Source organism: Clavelina lepadiformis, chromosome 2 (genome assembly GCF_947623445.1).
Source record: "Clavelina lepadiformis chromosome 2, kaClaLepa1.1, whole genome shotgun sequence".
Lineage (NCBI taxonomy): Eukaryota > Metazoa > Chordata > Ascidiacea > Aplousobranchia > Clavelinidae > Clavelina > Clavelina lepadiformis.
The window spans coordinates 23278079-23300205 of record NC_135241.1 but is presented as its reverse complement, the minus strand read 5'-3'; the positions used below and the strand labels follow the sequence as shown (position 1 = coordinate 23300205).

At 39.3% G+C, this 22127-nt stretch overlaps 20 non-coding genes across 20 annotated transcripts; all 20 read right to left on the bottom strand.

Annotated features, from left to right (window-relative positions):
- Positions 1-165: 165 nt before the first annotated feature.
- Positions 166-247, bottom strand: Trnas-aga (transfer RNA serine (anticodon AGA)). The gene has a single exon. It is a non-coding gene; the product is annotated as a tRNA-Ser (tRNA).
- A 233-nt stretch (positions 248-480) lies between these two features.
- On the bottom strand, positions 481-562 carry Trnas-cga (transfer RNA serine (anticodon CGA)). Its single transcript has one exon. It is a non-coding gene; the product is annotated as a tRNA-Ser (tRNA).
- Positions 563-637: 75 nt separating this feature from the next.
- Positions 638-719, bottom strand: Trnas-aga (transfer RNA serine (anticodon AGA)). Its single transcript has one exon. It is a non-coding gene; the product is annotated as a tRNA-Ser (tRNA).
- A 388-nt stretch (positions 720-1107) lies between these two features.
- Trnas-aga (transfer RNA serine (anticodon AGA)) lies at positions 1108-1189 on the bottom strand. The gene has a single exon. It is a non-coding gene; the product is annotated as a tRNA-Ser (tRNA).
- A 231-nt stretch (positions 1190-1420) lies between these two features.
- Positions 1421-1502, bottom strand: Trnas-uga (transfer RNA serine (anticodon UGA)). Its single transcript has one exon. It is a non-coding gene; the product is annotated as a tRNA-Ser (tRNA).
- A 74-nt stretch (positions 1503-1576) lies between these two features.
- Trnaf-aaa (transfer RNA phenylalanine (anticodon AAA)) lies at positions 1577-1658 on the bottom strand. The gene has a single exon. It is a non-coding gene; the product is annotated as a tRNA-Phe (tRNA).
- A 76-nt stretch (positions 1659-1734) lies between these two features.
- Positions 1735-1816, bottom strand: Trnas-uga (transfer RNA serine (anticodon UGA)). Its single transcript has one exon. It is a non-coding gene; the product is annotated as a tRNA-Ser (tRNA).
- A 2457-nt stretch (positions 1817-4273) lies between these two features.
- Positions 4274-4355, bottom strand: Trnas-aga (transfer RNA serine (anticodon AGA)). The gene has a single exon. It is a non-coding gene; the product is annotated as a tRNA-Ser (tRNA).
- Positions 4356-4586: 231 nt separating this feature from the next.
- On the bottom strand, positions 4587-4668 carry Trnas-aga (transfer RNA serine (anticodon AGA)). Its single transcript has one exon. It is a non-coding gene; the product is annotated as a tRNA-Ser (tRNA).
- Positions 4669-4742: 74 nt separating this feature from the next.
- On the bottom strand, positions 4743-4824 carry Trnas-aga (transfer RNA serine (anticodon AGA)). Its single transcript has one exon. It is a non-coding gene; the product is annotated as a tRNA-Ser (tRNA).
- A 387-nt stretch (positions 4825-5211) lies between these two features.
- On the bottom strand, positions 5212-5293 carry Trnas-aga (transfer RNA serine (anticodon AGA)). The gene has a single exon. It is a non-coding gene; the product is annotated as a tRNA-Ser (tRNA).
- A 74-nt stretch (positions 5294-5367) lies between these two features.
- Trnas-aga (transfer RNA serine (anticodon AGA)) lies at positions 5368-5449 on the bottom strand. The gene has a single exon. It is a non-coding gene; the product is annotated as a tRNA-Ser (tRNA).
- A 2602-nt stretch (positions 5450-8051) lies between these two features.
- Trnas-cga (transfer RNA serine (anticodon CGA)) lies at positions 8052-8133 on the bottom strand. The gene has a single exon. It is a non-coding gene; the product is annotated as a tRNA-Ser (tRNA).
- Positions 8134-8366: 233 nt separating this feature from the next.
- Positions 8367-8448, bottom strand: Trnas-cga (transfer RNA serine (anticodon CGA)). Its single transcript has one exon. It is a non-coding gene; the product is annotated as a tRNA-Ser (tRNA).
- Positions 8449-9240: 792 nt separating this feature from the next.
- Trnas-aga (transfer RNA serine (anticodon AGA)) lies at positions 9241-9322 on the bottom strand. The gene has a single exon. It is a non-coding gene; the product is annotated as a tRNA-Ser (tRNA).
- Positions 9323-9709: 387 nt separating this feature from the next.
- Trnas-aga (transfer RNA serine (anticodon AGA)) lies at positions 9710-9791 on the bottom strand. The gene has a single exon. It is a non-coding gene; the product is annotated as a tRNA-Ser (tRNA).
- Positions 9792-9865: 74 nt separating this feature from the next.
- On the bottom strand, positions 9866-9947 carry Trnas-aga (transfer RNA serine (anticodon AGA)). Its single transcript has one exon. It is a non-coding gene; the product is annotated as a tRNA-Ser (tRNA).
- A 2602-nt stretch (positions 9948-12549) lies between these two features.
- Trnas-cga (transfer RNA serine (anticodon CGA)) lies at positions 12550-12631 on the bottom strand. Its single transcript has one exon. It is a non-coding gene; the product is annotated as a tRNA-Ser (tRNA).
- A 233-nt stretch (positions 12632-12864) lies between these two features.
- On the bottom strand, positions 12865-12946 carry Trnas-cga (transfer RNA serine (anticodon CGA)). Its single transcript has one exon. It is a non-coding gene; the product is annotated as a tRNA-Ser (tRNA).
- Positions 12947-14436: 1490 nt separating this feature from the next.
- Positions 14437-14518, bottom strand: Trnas-aga (transfer RNA serine (anticodon AGA)). The gene has a single exon. It is a non-coding gene; the product is annotated as a tRNA-Ser (tRNA).
- Positions 14519-22127: the final 7609 nt, after the last annotated feature.

Genomic DNA, 22127 nt, shown 5'->3' with positions numbered 1-22127 from the left:
TTATTTGAGCGTTGTCGGCAGGATTCGAACCTACGCGGGCAGAGCCCAACAGATTTCTAATCTGTCGCCTTAACCACTCGGCCAAGACAACTGTACTTAATGTTCAATGCAAATAGATAAAATCGCACTATTCACGAATCACTCATAAATTGTAACTTATTTCAGCGTTGTCGGCAGGATTCGAACCTACGCGGGCAGAGCCCAACAGATTTCTAGTCTGTCGCCTTAACCACTCGGCCACGACAACTGTACTTAATGTTCAATGCAAATAGTTAAAGTTGCACTTTTCCCGAATCACTCATAAATTGTAATTTTATTTGAGCGTTGTCGGCAGGATTCGAACCTACGCGGGCAGAGCCCAACAAATTTCTAGTCTATCGTCTTAACCACTCGGCCACGACAACTGTACTTAATGTTCAATGCAAATAGATAAAATCGCTCTTTTCTCGAATCACTCATGAAAACGTAATTTTATTTCAGCGTTGTCGGCAGGATTCGAACCTACGCGGGCAGAGCCCAACAGATTTCGAGTCTGTCGCCTTAACCACTCGGCCACGACAACTTTGCTTAATGTTCAATGCAAATAGTGAAAATCGCACTTTTCCCAAATTACTCATAAATTGTAATTTTATTTGAGCGTTGTCGGCAGGATTCGAACCTACGCGGGCAGAGCCCAACAGATTTCTAGTCTGTCGCCTTAACCACTCGGCCACGACAACTGTACTTAATGTTCAATGCAAATAGATAAAATCGCACTATTCACGAATCACTCATAAATTGTAATTTATTTGAGCGTTGTCGGCAGGATTCGAACCTACGCGGGCAGAGTCTAACAGATTTCTAGTTTGTCACCTTAACCACTCGGCCACGACAACTGTACTTAATGTTCAATGCAAATAGATAAAATCGCTCTTTTCTCGAATCACTCATAAATTGTAATTTTATTTGAGCGTTGTCGGCAGGATTCGAACCTACGCGGGCAGAGCCCAACAAATTTCTAGTCTATCGTCTTAACCACTCGGCCACGACAACTGTACTTAATGTTCAATGCAAATAGATAAAATCGCACTATTCACGAATCACTCATAAATTGTAATTTTATTTGAGCGTTGTCGGCAGGATTCGAACCTACGCGGGCAGAGCCCAACAGATTTCTAGTCTGTCGCCTTAACCACTCGGCCACGACAACTGTACTTAATGTTCAATGCAAATAGATAAAATCGCACTATTCACGAATCACTCATAAATTGTAATTTTATTTGAGCGTTGTCGGCAGGATTCGAACCTACGCGGGCAGAGTCTAACAGATTTCTAGTTTGTCACCTTAACCACTCGGCCACGACAACTGTGCTTAATGTTCAATGCAAATAGATAAAATCGCACTTTTCTCGAATCACTCATAAATTGTAATTTATTTGAGCGTTGTCGGCAGGATTCGAACCTACGCGGGCAGAGCCCAACAGATTTCAAGTCTGTCGCCTTAACCACTCGGCCACGACAACTGTACTTAATGTTCAATGCAAATAGTTAAAGTGGCACTTTTCACAAATCACTCATAAATTGTAATTTATTTCAGCGTTGTCGGCAGGATTCGAACCTACGCGGGCAAAGCCCAACAGTATTTTAGTCTGTCGCCTTAACCTGTCGGCCACGACAACTGTACTTAATGTTCAATGCAAAAAGATATAATTGCTCTTTTCTCGAATCACTCATGAAAACGTAATTTTATTTCAGCGTTGTCGGCAGGATTCGAACCTACGCGGGCAGAGCCCAACAGATTTCAAGTCTGTCGCCTTAACCACTCGGCCACGACAAATGTACTTAATGTTCAATGCAAATATTGAAAGTGACACTTTTCACGAATCACTCATAAATTGTAATTTTATTTCAGCGTTGTCGACAGGATTCGAACCTACGCGTGCAGATCTCAACAGATTTCAAGTCTGTCGCTTTAACCACTTGGCCACGAAAAACGGGGCTTAATGTTCAATGCAAATAGATAAAATCGCACTTTTCCCGAAACACTTATGAAAACGTCATTTTTTTCCAGCGTTGTGAACAGAATTCGAAACTACGAGGGCAGAGCCAAACAGATTGCTAATCTGTCGCCTTAAGGGGTCATGTCCCAATTCAAAAGGATAGGCTTTTCAATGGAAAGTAGGGGAGGGTGGGGTAAAGCGGACCACCTAAGTCTTAAATCGTTACAATTCACTGATTTCACCAAAACATTTGACTTTTTTGTTTTTAGAGTTAAATCAAAGGTATTTCGCTAATTTTTGAAGTGCCCTTTTATTGATTGCTTGCTTTCTTACATAAATTTTTTTTGATTTAAAAGAACCTCCAATAGTCCACTTTACCCCACACATGTGGGCTAAAGTGGACCACCGTAAGTTTTGAGTAAACAAGGCAATTTGTTCCACATCACAATCAATTTATTTACAAATTGTCATCATAAGCGAAGTAGTTATGAAAGTAATCGCAGTTCACCATCAATTTTTAAAAACTTAATTCACAAATAATGTTGTCATCCTCTTCATTACACACAGAGCAGGCTTCATGCGCCCATCGCATGCATTTGGAGCACTGGATCCACCCATCATTCTAGGATGATTTGCAATACATTTCGTTGCAGTAAAAGCATTCTGCATCTACGTTGTTATCACTTTCATCGACTGTGTCCTTCTGCTGCATTGATGACCTGGAAACCTTAGCTTTCTTTATAGAACACTTTTTCGATGAACTTATTTTACTGCTGTTGCCAGATACCACGGATTGACTACGATTCGTTGCAGCCAACTGCTTCTTGTATGGTGAACTGGTTAAAATAGCAGTTGCACCTTTCTTAGACTTCCTCTTTTGGCGAGTGTGAGCTGCTTTCAGCATAGGAAGCAGTTCAACAGGACTTATAATTGTGAAACTGAAATTTGCATCTTCAGGAGAGGCCGGTTGGGCTACATCTATTGGCTGTGCAGGTAACGATTCAGGCATCTCGGGAAGACCAGCCGCATCTAAGCCAATATTTCTGCCATCACACAAGTCAATGCTAGTTGAACTAACATTAACGGAGTAAGATTCGGTGTTGGTTGGAACAGGATCAATATGGATCAGGATCAGGATCAGGATCAGGATCATAGGTCCACTTTACCCCCACCCCTAAGTAATGCGTACGTGATACAGTAAAACTTCTTTCTACCATTCAGCCAAACTTCTACCTTATGTATGTAAAATAAAATCTAAGTTACAAGACATACCTTTCAATAGATCAGAGAGTACAAAAAACGAATTCCGTGCCTTTTCTTGCCTGTTTTCCCACGTAACCTCGAATAATGGCGTGTGCAACCACGTTATGTCATGCTTCACTAAACTTAGTGGTATCCACGCGGTTAAAAAACTTTATTAAGAAAATAAGAGGGATGTGCCACTTTACCAAGTTGGTCGGCTTTACCCCACCTTCCCCTACACTAAATCAAGAAGCTACCATCGCAAAACTACATCATAAACTTATCCTGAATTTTGGCTTGCAGCGAGACCTAGGTTTTGACTGCCTACAGTATTAATTTAGACAGAATCCATGTAACCAGTTTTCTATGACAACTGCCTAAACTTTACAACAAGTTTTTATCTTAAAATTTTAAGACAAATATTTCAAAATACCAAAAATTCAAACCCACACAAAACTTACAACTAAGCCTAGACCTGGAACCAGCTATCGCCAAAATATTAACAAAATAATCCACATCGGCGTCACATGCACATTGAACCGGAAAATTTCTTAATTTTTTTAATATGACGCTTTGAGTGCGAAATCGTCACAATCGCCGTTTTGCCGGTACAAAAGTTTCATTCTATTGGGAAGTGACCACTTAACCACTCGACCACGACAATTGTGCTTAATGATCAATGCAAACAGTGAAAATCGCACTTTTCCCGAATTACTCATAAATTGTAATTTTATTTGAGCGTTGTCGGCAGGATTCGAACCTACGCGGGCAGAGCCCAACATATTTCGAGTCTGTCGCCTTAACCACTCCGCCACGACAACTGTACTTAATGTTCAATGCAAACAGTTAAAGTGGCACTATTCACGAATTACTCATAAATTGTAATTTATTTCAGCGTTATCGGCAGGATTCGAGCCTACGTGGGCAGAGCCCAACATATTTCTAAACTGTCGCCTTAACCACTCGGCCACGACAACTGTACTTAATGTTCAATGCAAATAGATAAAATCGCACTTTTCCGGAATCACTCATAAATTGTAATTTTATTTGAGCGTTGTCGGCAGGATTCGAACCTACGCGGGCAGAGCCCAACAGATTTCTAGTCTGTCGCCTTAACCACTCGGCCACGACAACTGTACTTAATGTTCAATGCAAATAGTTAAAGTGGCACTATTCACGAATCACTCATAAATTGTAATTTATTTCAGCGTTGTCGGCAGCATTCGAACCTACGCGGGCAGAGCCCAACAGATTTCTAGTCTGTCGCCTTAACCACTCGGCACCGACAACTGTACTTAATGTTAAATGCAAATAGATAAATTCACATTTTTCCCGAATCACTCATAAATTGTAACTTTATTTGAGCGTTGTCGGCAGGATTCGAACCTACGCGGGCAGAGCCCAACAGATTTCTAATCTGTCGCCTTAACCACTCGGCCACGACAACTGTACTTAATGTTCAATGCAAATAGATAAAATCGCACTATTCCCGAATCACTCATAAATTGTAATTTATTTTAGCGTTGTCGGCAGGATTCGAACCTACGCGGGCAGAGCCCAACAGATTTCTAGTCTGTCGCCTTAACCACTCGGCCACGACAACTGTACTTAATGTTCAATGCAAATAGTTAAAGTTGCACTTTTCACGAATCACTCATAAATTGTAATTTATTTCAGCGTTGTCGGCAGCATTCGAACCTACGCGGGCAGAGCCCAACAGATTTCTAGTCTGTCGCCTTAACCACTTGGCCACGACAACTGTACTTAATGTTAAATGCAAATAGATAAATTCGCACTTTTCCCGAATCACTCATAAATTGTAATTTTATTTGAGCGTTGTCGGCAGGATTCGAACCTACGCGGGCAGAGCACAACAGATTTCGAGTCTGTCGCCTTAACCACTCGGCCACGACAACTGTGCTTAATGTTCAATGCAAATAGATAAAATCGCACTATTCACGAATCACTCATAAATTGTAATTTATTTCAGCGTTGTCGGCAGGATTCGAACCTACGCGGGCAGAGCCCAACAGATTTCTAGTCTGTCGCCTTAACCACTCGGCCACGACAACTGTACTTAATGTTCAATGCAAATAGTTAAAGTTGCACTTATCACAAATCACTCATAAATTGTAATTTATTTCAGCGTTGTCGGCAGGATTCGAACCTACGCGGGCAGAGCCCAACAGATTTCTAATCTGTCACCTTAACCACTCGGCCACGACAACTGTACTTAATGTTCAATGAAAATAGAGAAAATCGTACTATTCCCGAATCACTCATAAATTGTAATTTTATTTCAGCGTTGTCGACAGGATTCGAACCTTCGCGGGGCAGATCCCAACAGATTTCGAGTCTGTCGCCTTAACCACTCGGCCACGACAACTGTACTTAATGTTAAATGCAAATAGATAAAATCGTACTTTTCCCGAAACACTTATGAAAACGTCATTTTATTCCAGCCTTGTGGGCAGAAATCGAAACTACGAGGACAGAGCCAAACAGATTGCTAGTCTTTCGCCTTAAGGGGTCATGTCCCAATTCAAAGGGATAGGCTTTTCAATGAAAGTAGGGGAGGGTGGGGTAAAGCGGACCACCTAAGGCTTAAATCGTTACAATTCACTGATTTCACCAAAACATTTGACTTGTTTGTTTTGAGAGTTAACTCTAAGGTATTTCGCTAATTTTTGAAGTGCCCTTTTATTGATTGCTTGCTTTCTTACATAACTTTTTTTTGATTTAAAAGCACCTCCAATAGTCCACTTTCCCCACATGTGTGGGCTAAAGTGCACCACCGTAAGTTTTGAGTAAACAAGGCAATTTGTTCCACATCACAATCAATTTATTTACAACTTGTCATCATAAGCGAAGTAGTTATGAAAGTAATCGCAGTTCACCATCAATTCTTAAAAACATAATTCACAAATAATGTTGTCATCCTCTTCATTACACCCAGAGCAGGCTTCATGCGCCCATCGCATGCATTTGGAGCACTGGATCCACCCATCATTCTAGGATGATTTGCAATACATTTCGTTGCAGTAAAAGCATTCTGCATCTACGTTGTTATCACTTTCATCGACTGTGTCCTTCTGCTGCATTGATGACCTGGAAACCTTAGCTTTCTTTATAGAACACTTTTTCGATGAACTTATTTTACTGCTGTTGCCAGATACCGCGGATTGACTACGATTCGTTGCAGCCAACTGCTTCTTGTATGGTGAACTGGTTAAAATAGCAGTTGCACCTCTCTTAGACTTCCTCTTTTGGCGAGTGTGAGCTGCTTTCAGCATAGGAAGCAGTTCAACAGGACTTATAATTGTGAAACTGAAATTTGCATCTTCAGGAGAGGCCGGTTGGGCTACATCTATTGGCTGTGCAGGTAACGATTCAGGCATCTCGGGAAGACCAGCCGCATCTAAGCCAATATTTCTGCCATCACACAAGTCAATGCTAGTTGAACTAACATTAACGGAGTAAGATTCGGTGTTGGTTGGAACAGGATCAATATGGATCAGGATCAGGATCATAGGTCCACTTTACCCCCACCCCTAAGTAATGCGTACGTGATAGATTAAAACTCCTTTCTACCATTCAGCCAAACTTCTACCTTATGTTTGTAAAATAAAATCTAAGTTACAAGACATACCTTTCAATAGATCAGAGAGTACAAAAAACGAATTCCGTCCCTTTTCTTGCCTTTTTTCCCACGTAACCTCGAATAATGGCGTGTGCAACCACGTTATGTCATGCTTCCCTAAACTTAGTGGTATCCGGGCGGTTAAAGAACTTTATTAAGAAAATAAGAGGGGTGTGCCACTGTACCTCGTTGGTCCGCTTTACCGCACCTTCCCCTACATTAAATCAAGATGCTACCATCGCAAAACTACATCATAAACTTACCCTGAATTTTGGCTTGCAACGAGACCTAGGTTTTGACTGCCTACAGTCTTAATTTAGACAGAATCCATGTAACCAGTTTTCTATGACAACTGCCTAAACTTTACAACAAGTTTTTATCTTAAAATTTTAGGACAAATACTCCAAAATACCAAAAATTCAAACGCACACAAAACTTACAACTAAGCCTAGACCTGGAACCAGCTATCGCCAAAAGAATAACGAAATAGTCCACATCGGCGTCACATGCACATTGAACCGGAAAATTCTTAATTTTTTTAATATGACGCTTTGAGTGCGAAATCGTCACAATCGCCGTTTTGCCGGTTCAAAAGTGTCATTCTATTAAGAAGTGACCCCTTAACCACTCGGCCACGAAAATTGTGCTTAATGATCAATGCAAATAGTCAAAAATCGCACTTTTCTCGAATCACTCATAAATTGTAATTTTATTTGAGCGTTGTCGGCAGGATTCGAACCTACGCGGGCAGAGCCCAACAGATTTCTAGTCTTTCGCCTTAACCACTCGGCCACGACAGCTGTACTTAATGTTCAATGCAAATTGTGAAACTGGCACTTTTCACGAATCCCTCATAAATTGTAATTTATTTCAGCTTTGTCGGCAGGATTCGAACATACGCGGGCAGAGCCCAACAGATTTCAAGTCTGTCGCCTTAACCACTCGGCCACGACAACTGTACTTAATGTTCAATGCAAATAGATAAAATCACTCTTTTCCCGAATAACTCATGAAAACGTAATTTTATTTCAGCGTTTTCGGCAGGATTCGAACCTACGCGGGCAGAGCCTAATAGATATCTAGTCTGTCACCTTAACCACTCGAAAAAGACAACTAGGCTTAAGGTTCAATGCAAAAAGTGAAAATCGCACTTTTCTCGAATCACTCATAAATTTGTAATTTTATTTCAGCGTTGTCGGCAGGATTCGAACCTACGCGGGCAGATCCCAACAGATTTCGAGTCTGTCGCCTTAACCACTCGGCCACGACAACTGTACTTAGTGTTCAATGCAAATAATGAAAATCGCACTTTTCCCGAATCACTCATATATTGTAATTTTATTTCAGCGTTGTCGGCAGGATTCGAACCTACGCGGGCAAAGCCTAATAGATTTCTAGTCTATCGCTTTAACTAATCGAAAAAGACAACTAGGCTTAAGGTTCAATGCAAATAGATAAAATCGCACTTTTCACGAATCACTTATAAATTTGTAATTTTATTTCAGCGTTGTCGGCAAGATTCGAACCTACGCGGGCAGAGCCCAACAGATTTCGAGTCTGTCGCCTTAACCACTCGGCCACGACAACTGTACTTAATGTTCAATGCAAATAGTTAAAGTTGCACTTTTCACGAATCACTCATAAATTGTAATTTTATTTCAACGTTGTCGGCAGGATTCGAACCTACGCGGGCAGAGACCAACAGATTTCTAGTTTGTCGCCTTAACCACTCGGCCACGACAACGTTGCTTTATGTATATGAGTAAATCATTAAAATCGCACTTTTCCCAATATATTAGTGTAATTGCAAAGTAATATCGTCGTTGTCGGCAAGTTTTGAACCTACGTGGGCAGAGCCCAACAGATTTCAAGTCTGGCGCCTTAACCACTCGAAAAAGACAACTGTGCTTAAGGTTCAATGCAAATAGTGAAAATCGCACTTTTCCCGAATCACTCATAATTTGTAATTTTATTTCAGCGTTGTCGGCAGGATTCGAACCTACAGGGAAAGATCTCAACAGATTTCAAGTCTGTCGCCTTAACCACTCGGCCACGACAACTGTGCTTAATTTCAATGCAAATAGATAAAATCGCACTTTTCCCGAAACACTTATGAAAACGTCATTTTATTCCAGCTTTGTGGGCAGAATGCTTAATGTTCAATGAAAAGAGATAAGTTCCCACTTTTCAAGACTCACTTATGAAAAAGTGATTTCAATTCTGCGTTGTCGGCAGGACTGGAACCTACGCGGGCAGAGCGCAACAGATTTCTAGTCTGTCGCTATAACTATTCGGCCACGAAAACTGTGCTTAATTTTCAATGCAAATAGTTAAAATCGCACTATTCCCGAATCACTCATAAATTGTAATTTATTTTAGCGTTGTCGGCAGGATTCGAACCTACGCGGGCAGAGCCCAACAGATTTCTAGTCTGTCGCCTTAACCACTCGGCCACGACAACTGTACTTAATGTTCAATGCAAATAGTTAAAGTTGCACTTTTCACGAATCACTCATAAATTGTAATTTATTTCAGCGTTGTCGGCAGCATTCGAACCTACGCGGGCAGAGCCCAACAGATTTCTAGTCTGTCGCCTTAACCACTTGGCCACGACAACTGTACTTAATGTTAAATGAAAATAGATAAATTCGCACTTTTCCCGAATCACTCATAAATTGTAATTTTATTTGAGCGTTGTCGGCAGGATTCGAACCTACGCGGGCAGAGCACAACAGATTTCGAGTCTGTCGCCTTAACCACTCGGCCACGACAACTGTGCTTAATGTTCAATGCAAATAGATAAAATCGCACTATTCACGAATCACTCATAAATTGTAATTTATTTCAGCGTTGTCGGCAGGATTCGAACCTACGCGGGCAGAGCCCAACAGATTTCTAGTCTGTCGCCTTAACCACTCGGCCACGACAACTGTACTTAATGTTCAATGCAAATAGTTAAAGTTGCACTTATCACAAATCACTCATAAATTGTAATTTATTTCAGCGTTGTCGGCAGGATTCGAACCTACGCGGGCAGAGCCCAACAGATTTCTAATCTGTCACCTTAACCACTCGGCCACGACAACTGTACTTAATGTTCAATGAAAATAGAGAAAATCGTACTATTCCCGAATCACTCATAAATTGTAATTTTATTTCAGCGTTGTCGACAGGATTCGAACCTTCGCGGGGCAGATCCCAACAGATTTCGAGTCTGTCGCCTTAACCACTCGGCCACGACAACTGTACTTAATATTCAATGCAAATAGATAAAATCGTACTTTTCCCGAAACACTTATGAAAACGTCATTTTATTCCAGCCTTGTGGGCAGAAATCGAAACTACGAGGACAGAGCCAAACAGATTGCTAGTCTTTCGCCTTAAGGGGTCATGTCCCAATTCAAAGGGATAGGCTTTTCAATGAAAGTAGGGGAGGGTGGGGTAAAGCGGACCACCTAAGGCTTAAATCGTTACAATTCACTGATTTCACCAAAACATTTGACTTGTTTGTTTTGAGAGTTAACTCTAAGGTATTTCGCTAATTTTTGAAGTGCCCTTTTATTGATTGCTTGCTTTCTTACATAACTTTTTTTTGATTTAAAAGCACCTCCAATAGTCCACTTTCCCCACATGTGTGGGCTAAAGTGCACCACCGTAAGTTTTGAGTAAACAAGGCAATTTGTTCCACATCACAATCAATTTATTTACAACTTGTCATCATAAGCGAAGTAGTTATGAAAGTAATCGCAGTTCACCATCAATTCTTAAAAACATAATTCACAAATAATGTTGTCATCCTCTTCATTACACCCAGAGCAGGCTTCATGCGCCCATCGCATGCATTTGGAGCACTGGATCCACCCATCATTCTAGGATGATTTGCAATACATTTCGTTGCAGTAAAAGCATTCTGCATCTACGTTGTTATCACTTTCATCGACTGTGTCCTTCTGCTGCATTGATGACCTGGAAACCTTAGCTTTCTTTATAGAACACTTTTTCGATGAACTTATTTTACTGCTGTTGCCAGATACCGCGGATTGACTACGATTCGTTGCAGCCAACTGCTTCTTGTATGGTGAACTGGTTAAAATAGCAGTTGCACCTCTCTTAGACTTCCTCTTTTGGCGAGTGTGAGCTGCTTTCAGCATAGGAAGCAGTTCAACAGGACTTATAATTGTGAAACTGAAATTTGCATCTTCAGGAGAGGCCGGTTGGGCTACATCTATTGGCTGTGCAGGTAACGATTCAGGCATCTCGGGAAGACCAGCCGCATCTAAGCCAATATTTCTGCCATCACACAAGTCAATGCTAGTTGAACTAACATTAACGGAGTAAGATTCGGTGTTGGTTGGAACAGGATCAATATGGATCAGGATCAGGATCATAGGTCCACTTTACCCCCACCCCTAAGTAATGCGTACGTGATAGATTAAAACTCCTTTCTACCATTCAGCCAAACTTCTACCTTATGTTTGTAAAATAAAATCTAAGTTACAAGACATACCTTTCAATAGATCAGAGAGTACAAAAAACGAATTCCGTCCCTTTTCTTGCCTTTTTTCCCACGTAACCTCGAATAATGGCGTGTGCAACCACGTTATGTCATGCTTCCCTAAACTTAGTGGTATCCGGGCGGTTAAAGAACTTTATTAAGAAAATAAGAGGGGTGTGCCACTGTACCTCGTTGGTCCGCTTTACCGCACCTTCCCCTACATTAAATCAAGATGCTACCATCGCAAAACTACATCATAAACTTACCCTGAATTTTGGCTTGCAACGAGACCTAGGTTTTGACTGCCTACAGTCTTAATTTAGACAGAATCCATGTAACCAGTTTTCTATGACAACTGCCTAAACTTTACAACAAGTTTTTATCTTAAAATTTTAGGACAAATACTCCAAAATACCAAAAATTCAAACGCACACAAAACTTACAACTAAGCCTAGACCTGGAACCAGCTATCGCCAAAAGAATAACGAAATAGTCCACATCGGCGTCACATGCACATTGAACCGGAAAATTCTTAATTTTTTTAATATGACGCTTTGAGTGCGAAATCGTCACAATCGCCGTTTTGCCGGTTCAAAAGTGTCATTCTATTAAGAAGTGACCCCTTAACCACTCGGCCACGAAAATTGTGCTTAATGATCAATGCAAATAGTCAAAAATCGCACTTTTCTCGAATCACTCATAAATTGTAATTTTATTTGAGCGTTGTCGGCAGGATTCGAACCTACGCGGGCAGAGCCCAACAGATTTCTAGTCTTTCGCCTTAACCACTCGGCCACGACAGCTGTACTTAATGTTCAATGCAAATTGTGAAACTGGCACTTTTCACGAATCCCTCATAAATTGTAATTTATTTCAGCTTTGTCGGCAGGATTCGAACATACGCGGGCAGATCCCAACAAATTTCTAGTCTGTCGCCTTAACCACTCGGCCACGACAACTGTACTTAATGTTCAATGCAAATAGATAAAATCACTCTTTTCCCGAATAACTCATGAAAACGTAATTTTATTTCAGCGTTTTCGGCAGGATTCGAACCTACGCGGGCAGAGCCTAATAGATATCTAGTCTGTCACCTTAACCACTCGAAAAAGACAACTAGGCTTAAGGTTCAATGCAAAAAGTGAAAATCGCACTTTTCTCGAATCACTCATAAATTTGTAATTTTATTTCAGCGTTGTCGGCAGGATTCGAACCTACGCGGGCAGATCCCAACAGATTTCGAGTCTGTCGCCTTAACCACTCGGCCACGACAACTGTACTTAGTGTTCAATGCAAATAATGAAAATCGCACTTTTCCCGAATCACTCATATATTGTAATTTTATTTCAGCGTTGTCGGCAGGATTCGAACCTACGCGGGCAAAGCCTAATAGATTTCTAGTCTATCGCTTTAACTAATCGAAAAAGACAACTAGGCTTAAGGTTCAATGCAAATAGATAAAATCGCACTTTTCACGAATCACTTATAAATTTGTAATTTTATTTCAGCGTTGTCGGCAAGATTCGAACCTACGCGGGCAGAGCCCAACAGATTTCGAGTCTGTCGCCTTAACCACTCGGCCACGACAACTGTACTTAATGTTCAATGCAAATAGTTAAAGTTGCACTTTTCACGAATCACTCATAAATTGTAATTTTATTTCAACGTTGTCGGCAGGATTCGAACCTACGCGGGCAGAGACCAACAGATTTCTAGTTTGTCGCCTTAACCACTCGGCCACGACAACGTTGCTTTATGTATATGAGTAAATCATTAAAATCGCACTTTTCCCAATATATTAGTGTAATTGCAAAGTAATATCGTCGTTGTCGGCAAGTTTTGAACCTACGTGGGCAGAGCCCAACAGATTTCAAGTCTGGCGCCTTAACCACTCGAAAAAGACAACTGTGCTTAAGGTTCAATGCAAATAGTGAAAATCGCACTTTTCCCGAATCACTCATAATTTGTAATTTTATTTCAGCGTTGTCGGCAGGATTCGAACCTACAGGGAAAGATCTCAACAGATTTCAAGTCTGTCGCCTTAACCACTCGGCCACGACAACTGTGCTTAATTTCAATGCAAATAGATAAAATCGCACTTTTCCCGAAACACTTATGAAAACGTCATTTTATTCCAGCTTTGTGGGCAGAATGCTTAATGTTCAATGAAAAGAGATAAGTTCCCACTTTTCAAGACTCACTTATGAAAAAGTGATTTCAATTCTGCGTTGTCGGCAGGACTGGAACCTACGCGGGCAGAGCGCAACAGATTTCTAGTCTGTCGCTATAACTATTCGGCCACGAAAACTGTGCTTAATTTTCAATGCAAATAGTTAAAATCGAACTTTTCCCAATATACTTATGAAATTGCAAAAGTCTTATCTGCGTTGTCGGCAGGATTTGAACCTACGCGGGCAAAGCCAAACAGATTTCTAGTCTGTCGCGTTAACCATTCGGCCACGACAACTGTACTTAACATATAGTGCAAATAGAAAATGTACCAAAAAGAATAGGAAACTCGCATATTAACCGATTCACTTATGAATTTGTTGATTTATGTCTGGATTGAATGAAATTTCAAAGTTAATACCGGCGTTGACGTCAGGATTCCTTGATTCACGCTGACATAAAATTCTGTTGATGAAAAAACCATGATTCAAACTTTTTTAACAGAGATCCAAAATAAACACTAGAATTTTTTGTCTAATAAACCCGTTTTTTACTACATTCATGCTAATTTTTAACAGACATCTTCACGCGACCTGGAACATTGAAGCACCCCAACTGCTAAGTAGACCCGAACAGATGTCAAGACTTTTGCCTTAACAACTCGCCTACGACAACTGTGCTTAATGTTTAGAAGAAATAGTTTAAATTGCTCTTTTCCCAATATACATATTAAATTGCAAAATAAATATCGGCGTTGTAGGCAGGATTCGAACCTACGCGGGCATAGCTTAACATATTTCAAGTCTGTCGCCTTAACCACTCGGCCACGACAACTGTACTTAATGTATAGAGTAAATCATTGAAATCGAACTTTTCCCAATATACTTGTGAAACTGCAAAATTAGTATCGGCGTTGTCGGCAGGATTCGAACCTACGCGGGCAGAGACCAACAGATTTCTAGTCTGTCGCCTTAACCACTCGGCCACGACAACTGTGCTTTATGTATATGAGTAAATCATTAAAATCGCACTTTTCCCAATATATTAGTGTAATTGCAAAGTAATATCGTCGTTGTCGGCAAGTTTTGAACATACGTGGGCAGAGCCCAACCGATGTCTGGTTCGTCGCTTTTCAATTCGGCCTCGAGGACATTGTTTCTTTCTGTATGTATTTGAATACGTTGTTATATTTTTAAGGTAAAGATAGAAATTCGTCTAATATACTTCTGGTGTAATTGCTTAGTAACTTGTTACATTAATCATCTATCCGTTTTTATTTTAATCCACCCGGCAAACATTAGTCAAATACCAGAGTAGAACTGCAAAATATTTGTTTGGGTTAACCAGGTGGGATTTTTCATACTCTCAGTAATAAAGACTGTTCACACTGACTCTTATTTCATACACAAAAAATGTTCCATTTGTATTTACCGGCAATCTGTTTCATCTATTATTAGATAGCTCGAAAATTAACGAATGTTATCTCATGAAAACGACATGAAATTGTTTGTTTTTTTCTAAAATATCAAACACAGATAGTTAAGAAGAAAAATTCTCTACTCAATTTCTTTTAAAAGTAGAAATATTTGTTGATTATCTTCGTTTTGAACGCCCTAAAATTGGCAGTATGTGAACATTTCAATCAATTATATTTTTGTCATGTTTCCTTGAAAATGAACTGGTAGAATGCTTGGAACCATCCAAATAAATCGCATAAATGCTTATGTGATTTCGCAATTCAACTTCGTAATTTCGTCACTAACATTAGCGTAAGGGAAAAGAACTTCCACAATCGCATAGAGGTCATTGATGCTCAACAAACCATGACCGTGGGTGATGTAGCGTTACGTGTACTCACTACACAACAGCCCAGCCCAAAGCAAAGCACGAGCCCTGCGACAAGCAGCAAGTGAGTATTTCCCATTTTTTTAAGTCACGTCAGTTAAAAAGTATGCAAGCATAGGTAGAATTCGAAACAGTTGTACCGGTTTCCCATAACCGTAGTTCAGCGAGAGCAATTCACTGTGTCCAAGTGAGTTGAGACAAAGAAAGCGGCTTTGTCACTTTCTATCGTTCATTAGCGCATGCTAGACAACAACCGATTTGATCTTTTTTTCCCACCGCACGTTTGGCGAAAAATAAAATGATTGATCAATCGAACAGCAAACATGATGTATACTCTCAGTCTGACAAGCTTTCATAAGCGGAGTAAAGTTATACGAATCTGATTAAATGTAATACATCTACTTTCAACCAGTAACGTTTGATAAATTCGAAAGCATGATTCAATAAGACGGGAACGTTTTATAGAAGCGGGCCAGAAGCAAAACCTGTGCGACCTCGGTGGTCCGAACAATATCTTATTTAAAAAATTCGTTTGCCTAGAAAACCTCATTTAGCTTCGTGTATCATGTAACATTGACGAAAATACGGTAAATTTAGCTGAGGATCAAGGGTATATGAAGACAGTAGAAGTCGTTTTTGAGTGTAATTGGAAAGTCACTGTGGGACGTTGGATACTTTGTATTGAAACTTTGGGTTAGCTTACTAGAAATTTCGAGGTCTACCATGTCCTGCATTCAAATAAAACATGAATAAAAACTTACGAGAATCGAAACTGTCATACGTCGGTTCAGGGCCGGGCTTAGCAAGTGCGGGGCCCAACGCAAAATCTGATAGCAGGGCTCCTTGCCGATTTTAAATAACTTAATGTAATAGTAATCACAATCACACAATAATAATGATAATAATAATAATAATAATAACGTAAACCAAATCTTCTCTTTGCAAACCAGCTCCAATCAAAGCTTTGCTTCCTGATATATTTTCAATAAAATATTTTGTTTCAAGAAAAAATTCAAAGCTACCATTGTGATTTTCGCAAAATAAAGCTTAAAAAGGTTAAAGGTTAAAGGTTAAACTGTTAGTTTTGTTTTGGTGTCAAGCAGCGCGGGGCCCAACGCAGTTGCATCGCTCGCATTGGTCTAAGGGTCACCCTATTCGACGGTTGCACCACAGTAAAGGGAATAACGGACATAGTTGTCATTGTTAGATTAGAGTATGTCCAAGATCAAATTACATTCAAGATCCAACCAAGCTTTGTATAGGCTGACTTCAAACTTCTTGAAAACTTTTGGAAGTTTATTGGAGAATTATATTACTAGGTGTGACTGGGGTGTGGAAGGAATGTTGTTGTTAGAAAACTTCCAATGTTTCAACCTTTAAACTTTCAAATTGACAGCTGAACATGTCAAAGTTACTTAACTCCAAAAAAGAATTATAATAAATGTGGTAAAATGTAGAAGAAAAATTTTTGTAAAATATTAAGCTGTTATTAATTTTCTTCCACTGCGGTAAAATACAATGAAACAAGACAAAACACTTGTGAACAGAATGTTTAAAATCGTTTTTGCGCTGCACAAACAAATCACTTTTAATAAGCCATTCTTTCCAAACTATTCTACTGTCCGAGCCAGATGACAGCAAGCCGTATACTGGCAATAATTTACAGTTTTTGATGGCCGCAAACCATACAATAAGAATCGAACTTGGTTTGAAAGAAGGGAAAACAGAACATTTGTTTCATACGAGCGCGGTTGTCGAACTTAAATTGTTTCGATATTTAATTAATATAACGTAGGGAGAGTAGAAGCGGATTTCAAATACCATTAAGTTGCAAACAAAGCAACTAGCGCTGGATACATAATTATTTATTTGCAATATTCGAGAACATGTTTCGAACATGAACGTTGTAAAATTATTTATTTGCAATATTCGAGAACATGTTTCGAACATGAACGTTGTATGTAAATTTTAAAATCGTTACATATATTTACACAATATTGATTTTAACATTTACGTCTGTTTTTAACTTGTTTCAATATAATATATTTTAACTCATGTTGGAAAACCACAAGTGATTTATCAGAATTAAAAGTCAGATTGTGAGGTGAAATGTATGGTCAGAAACATCCTGTTTAAGGTGAAGTATCAGATGTACTACAGTAGGTCTCCCATGTTGTAGAAACATTAGTTTGTGACGCATAAAGTAAAGTGAAAATTTCTTAACTGAAAGTTCTGACTCCTCGAGATGGCTGACTGAGCTCCCCAGAAAGCACACAAAATTCACGCCAACTAAAAGTTGTAACTTCATTTGCCAACTCGTTGTAACTTCAACGTTCGGCAAATCAGAAACCATAAAACGACCTTCGCGGTAACGCCTGCACATTGAACTCACTGATGAAAACGAACGCAATTAAGAGCACGGAAGGTCGCACAGATAAAAAAATTAAAGGTACAAATCCAATTTTATCTTTTAAATGCAAATAAATTTAAGCTTGGGATATTTGTGCGGCAATGACCGCCACAAGTTAACAAATGTTTACCATGCTGATGACGCTCGTACGCATGGATGTGTTTTATCAAATTTGCCATGTTAGTTTTCGTACAATGGCTGGACTTTGCTCGTCTCAGTATTTTGTCATTAAACTCTTCGCAGAAATGCTACGTTTCAAAACACTGCTCAAAGTGCAAAAAAGCAGCATAGTTGACACAATTTGAGACATGTAAGACATATTTTAACACTAACCACCAACACAATTTGTTGGATGTTTGTAGCAGAAATGGAGAAAGTTTAAGAACTGAGCGGAACCGAAAGTTCTGCGGCAAATATCAAGCAAAGCAAGGCAAACATGTTCCATAGATGAACGATTAACCCTGAAAACAACAGAAAGCGCAAATGCAAGAGATCGTCTTTGGTCATCAGGTTAATCCAGCTTGTCTGAAGCAGACGCAAATGTTTTGACGAACGTTGCGTCCTTAGCTTAAATGTTAAATTAAAAAGCGAGAAAAGCATGACACTTATCTTAATGTGCACCGCATTTGCAGTTTTTGTTAACATAGTGCTACGGTTATTGTTCTAATGATAAAATAAATTTTTCTGGAAAAAGAAGAGATGACACAGAACAACAGAGCACTTCAAACACTTGCAAACAAACTGAAATCTCTGTGTGATAAGAAGGGTAGAGAAAAAGATTTAAGCAAAACAACGCCAATCCTTCACCAAATGGGTTTGCTCTTTGAACAAAGATATGAAGAAAATGGAATTGAACTGGATCTGATCAGAGGGGCAGGACTTTTAAACGCAGCTCTTGTAAGACAACCAAAAAACATGAAAATCAAGGAAGATCTGGACAATTTTTGTTCTCGTGTAGTCACAATGGCAAAAGCAAATAAACTGAGTGCAGATCTTGTAGAAGTGTCAAATGAAGTTGCAGTGCAGATAAAAGAAATGAGGGAAGGAGCTGAAAAAGATTTAAACGCTTTGAAGAAGATTCCATTCAACACCGAAATCACCCTAAACTTTTGGCTTTGGCGATTCTGAGAGCCACCAAATATGAAGCTTCAATGGCTGCCACATTTTGCTGTTGGTACTTGCCGCCAGAATCCAGCCTGTTTTTTTGGACACAATCAGCTTTGTTCTTAAAATACTGGACATCCTTGCCCGCAAAGTTTGGATGCTTAGCGTCAAAATGGCGTTTCATTTTGTTGGGCTTCATCGATTCGGCTGACATAATTGTGTTGCAAATGACACATTGTGGCTTTTCAATTCCTGCGTCAACTATGAAAGTAAATCCATACTTCAAAAATTCCTCACAATATTTTCTTTTCCTAGGCCTAATACTTGTCTCTCGATTCATCATGGGAAATCTGAAATTTTACAAAATAAATTTTAGTTTATGGCGCCCGTTATTCTTAAACTCTTTCCAACGGGTACTTTTTTTGCTTTTTTTTAAGTCTAGCAAATGTTATCAGTCGCTTTTGAAAGTTCTGTAGGCTAGGCTAGCTATCGTAGGCTACCTATGGTTGATGCCGGGAATTCAATAGTAAGCCTACACTGGCTTGCCTAGGCTATCAACTGATGCAAAAATAATAGCCTAGCTCTCAACATGCTTCCTGACTGCTCAATGTTTGAAGATTTAACTTTTTTTCTCACAAATATCAACAAAAATCGCTACCTCAAGTCCAACTTTTGCTTAAATGCATTTCAGGAATCAGCAATTAAATTGTTATTTTCATGGTTTCATGGTATTTTCATTCAAAGGCCTTTGTGACGTAATGAATTAACTGAATTAAATGAAACTGCCGTTAAAATCTTGCTTTCCGAGCATATTTGCCATTATTAAACGAAAATCCTGTAATGAGGCCCAGGGTGTTCTGGTTTGTCTAGTATAGTAAAATCACGATGCGCTCTGTGGTGAGCTGCCCATTGTTAAGAGTTAATTTTCTAAATTTCTAAACTTTTCAGAAGGCCTCAGGTGACCCCAGGCAAATTGTCAGGCGACCCCAGTTGGGGTCGCGACCCACAGGTTGGGAACCGCTGCCCTAAAGGAAGTACAAATGCAATCTGACAAAGTCAAAGATATTAATGTTCTTCAACAAATCATTTTCATTCAGTTTGCAGATATTATGGAATTCATTTCAAACCAATGTGTTGAAATTTTGGGAGAACCTCTTTGTCAATTTACAATGGCTGGGATGGGCTCCTTAGCTAGAAAAGAAGTGACTCCATATTCAGATTTCGAGAGTATTGTAGTTTTGGAGGAAGGAGTACAGCACAGAGAAAACTATGATGAGATACTAAACTACTTTCGTTGGCACTCTGTTCTTTTTCAAATTATTTTAGTAAATTTAAAAGAAACAATTCTGAGATTTTTGGCCATACCTTATCTAAATGATGATTCAGTTGAAGGTGGTGACTGGTTTTATGATGCACACACTCCTTGCGGAATCTGCCCGGATGGTTTTGCTGCACATGCTTGCAAGAATCCTCTTGGAAGGCAAGAACCTACAAAAAACAAACCATGGATTACTGAGCTTATTAAACCTGTGTCATTAATGATTGCATACCTTAAGACTGATCAACAATTAAAGAATGGTTACTATTTAGCAGATGTGCTTACAAGAACATGTTACATTGCTGGAAATGAAACAGTTTACAATGAATTTGTAGAAAAAGTTGAGGCTAAATTGCTAGAAAACAAAAAGTTTACTTTGCAACAGAATCTAGAATCCATGAATAGATCTTTAATTGAATTCAAGTCTTTTGAAAGATTGAAAAATGTTCTCACCTGCAACAATTGTGACATAAAGAGGATGATATACCGAGGAATCACCATGATCATTGCATATTTGGGTAAGCTTTACTTTACTCAGAGTTCTTCATGTTTTGACATCATTCAAGAACTCGAACAAAAACAAATTATTGACAAAATTGATGGACATTTGTTGTCGTATGCAGTTGCAGTCGGCTGTCAAGTAAGATTGAAACTTTACTCATCCAAAGACAGCCAGCATGACATATTGGGTACAGAATACTTCTATAATGATACAGATCACTCAATATTAAAAGAACTAATCAGCATTCTTGGTGAAAAAAGCCTTGTGGATTACTTCCAAATCACACACAGCATGCAGGAAGCTTTACAAGATGAGGATAACATACACAGTCCAAAGCTGAATATCAAATATCCTCAGCATAGAATATTTACTTTACTGCATTTATTTAAACAGAATGAACAGGTAATTGCGAAATGGGAACAGTACAAGGAAACATCATTGGATAAAAATGTTCATGCTGATGAAATACTGATACGAGAAACAGTGGCTTCAGCATATGAAAGCATGGGACTTTATGAAGAGGCCTTGCATGTTACTGAATGGTTTAAACTCCAACATTTCCAAGATGCAGATGACCAGTGTGCATTAGAGATCGCCAAAGTGAAAGCAGAAATCCAGAAAGGTGAAATACTCTGCAATAATGCACAGTACAAAGAGGCAGTGGGTCTCATGAATCAGTTAAAGCCTAAAATTCCTTCTCTGCCAATTCCTGAAGCAAGTAAGCATAGTCTGCTTAGAGAAGCTGAAAAACTTACTCACGACTGTAAAGACAAACTGCTACAGACAGAAGAAGCATTGGTATGCAGTATTGCAATGTTGGAGCATTGTGAAAATGATGCCAAAGAATTAAAGCATGACATCATAAAAGTTAATGCATTATTAAGATGTGCATTTGACTTCAAGGCACTAAAGAAAAATAACAAAGCTATAAAGAAAGCCAACGAAGGACTTCAGATATGCCTGAAGGACAAGATCCACATGGAACTTACATGCATTTGTTACACGATCTTAGGCGTATGCTATTTAGAAAATCAGAAATACCAACAAGCTTTAGAAAGCTTTGTGACACAGCTTTTTTTGCTGCACAAGCATGCACCAAAAGATATTCGGGCTGACAAAATGAAGGAGCGTTTGCCGGCCCTAATTGCTTTTTGCCATGGTGAAGTAGGAGGGAAAGATGTGGTAAACATAGATGATATAATTCAAAAGGTGGATGAAACATTTCTCTAAAGCAGAGGTGGCCACTATTAGAGCCACTATTTAACGGTTCCTTAACTTGATTAAGCTCGAAAGTCGAAATACATTGCAAAATGCTTGGTAAATTATTTGCTTTAAACACACTACTTACTACCTGTGAATATATGCATAACTTGCATGCTTGTTTTTGTTATTTACTATTTCCTTCACCTTTGAATTAAAAGTA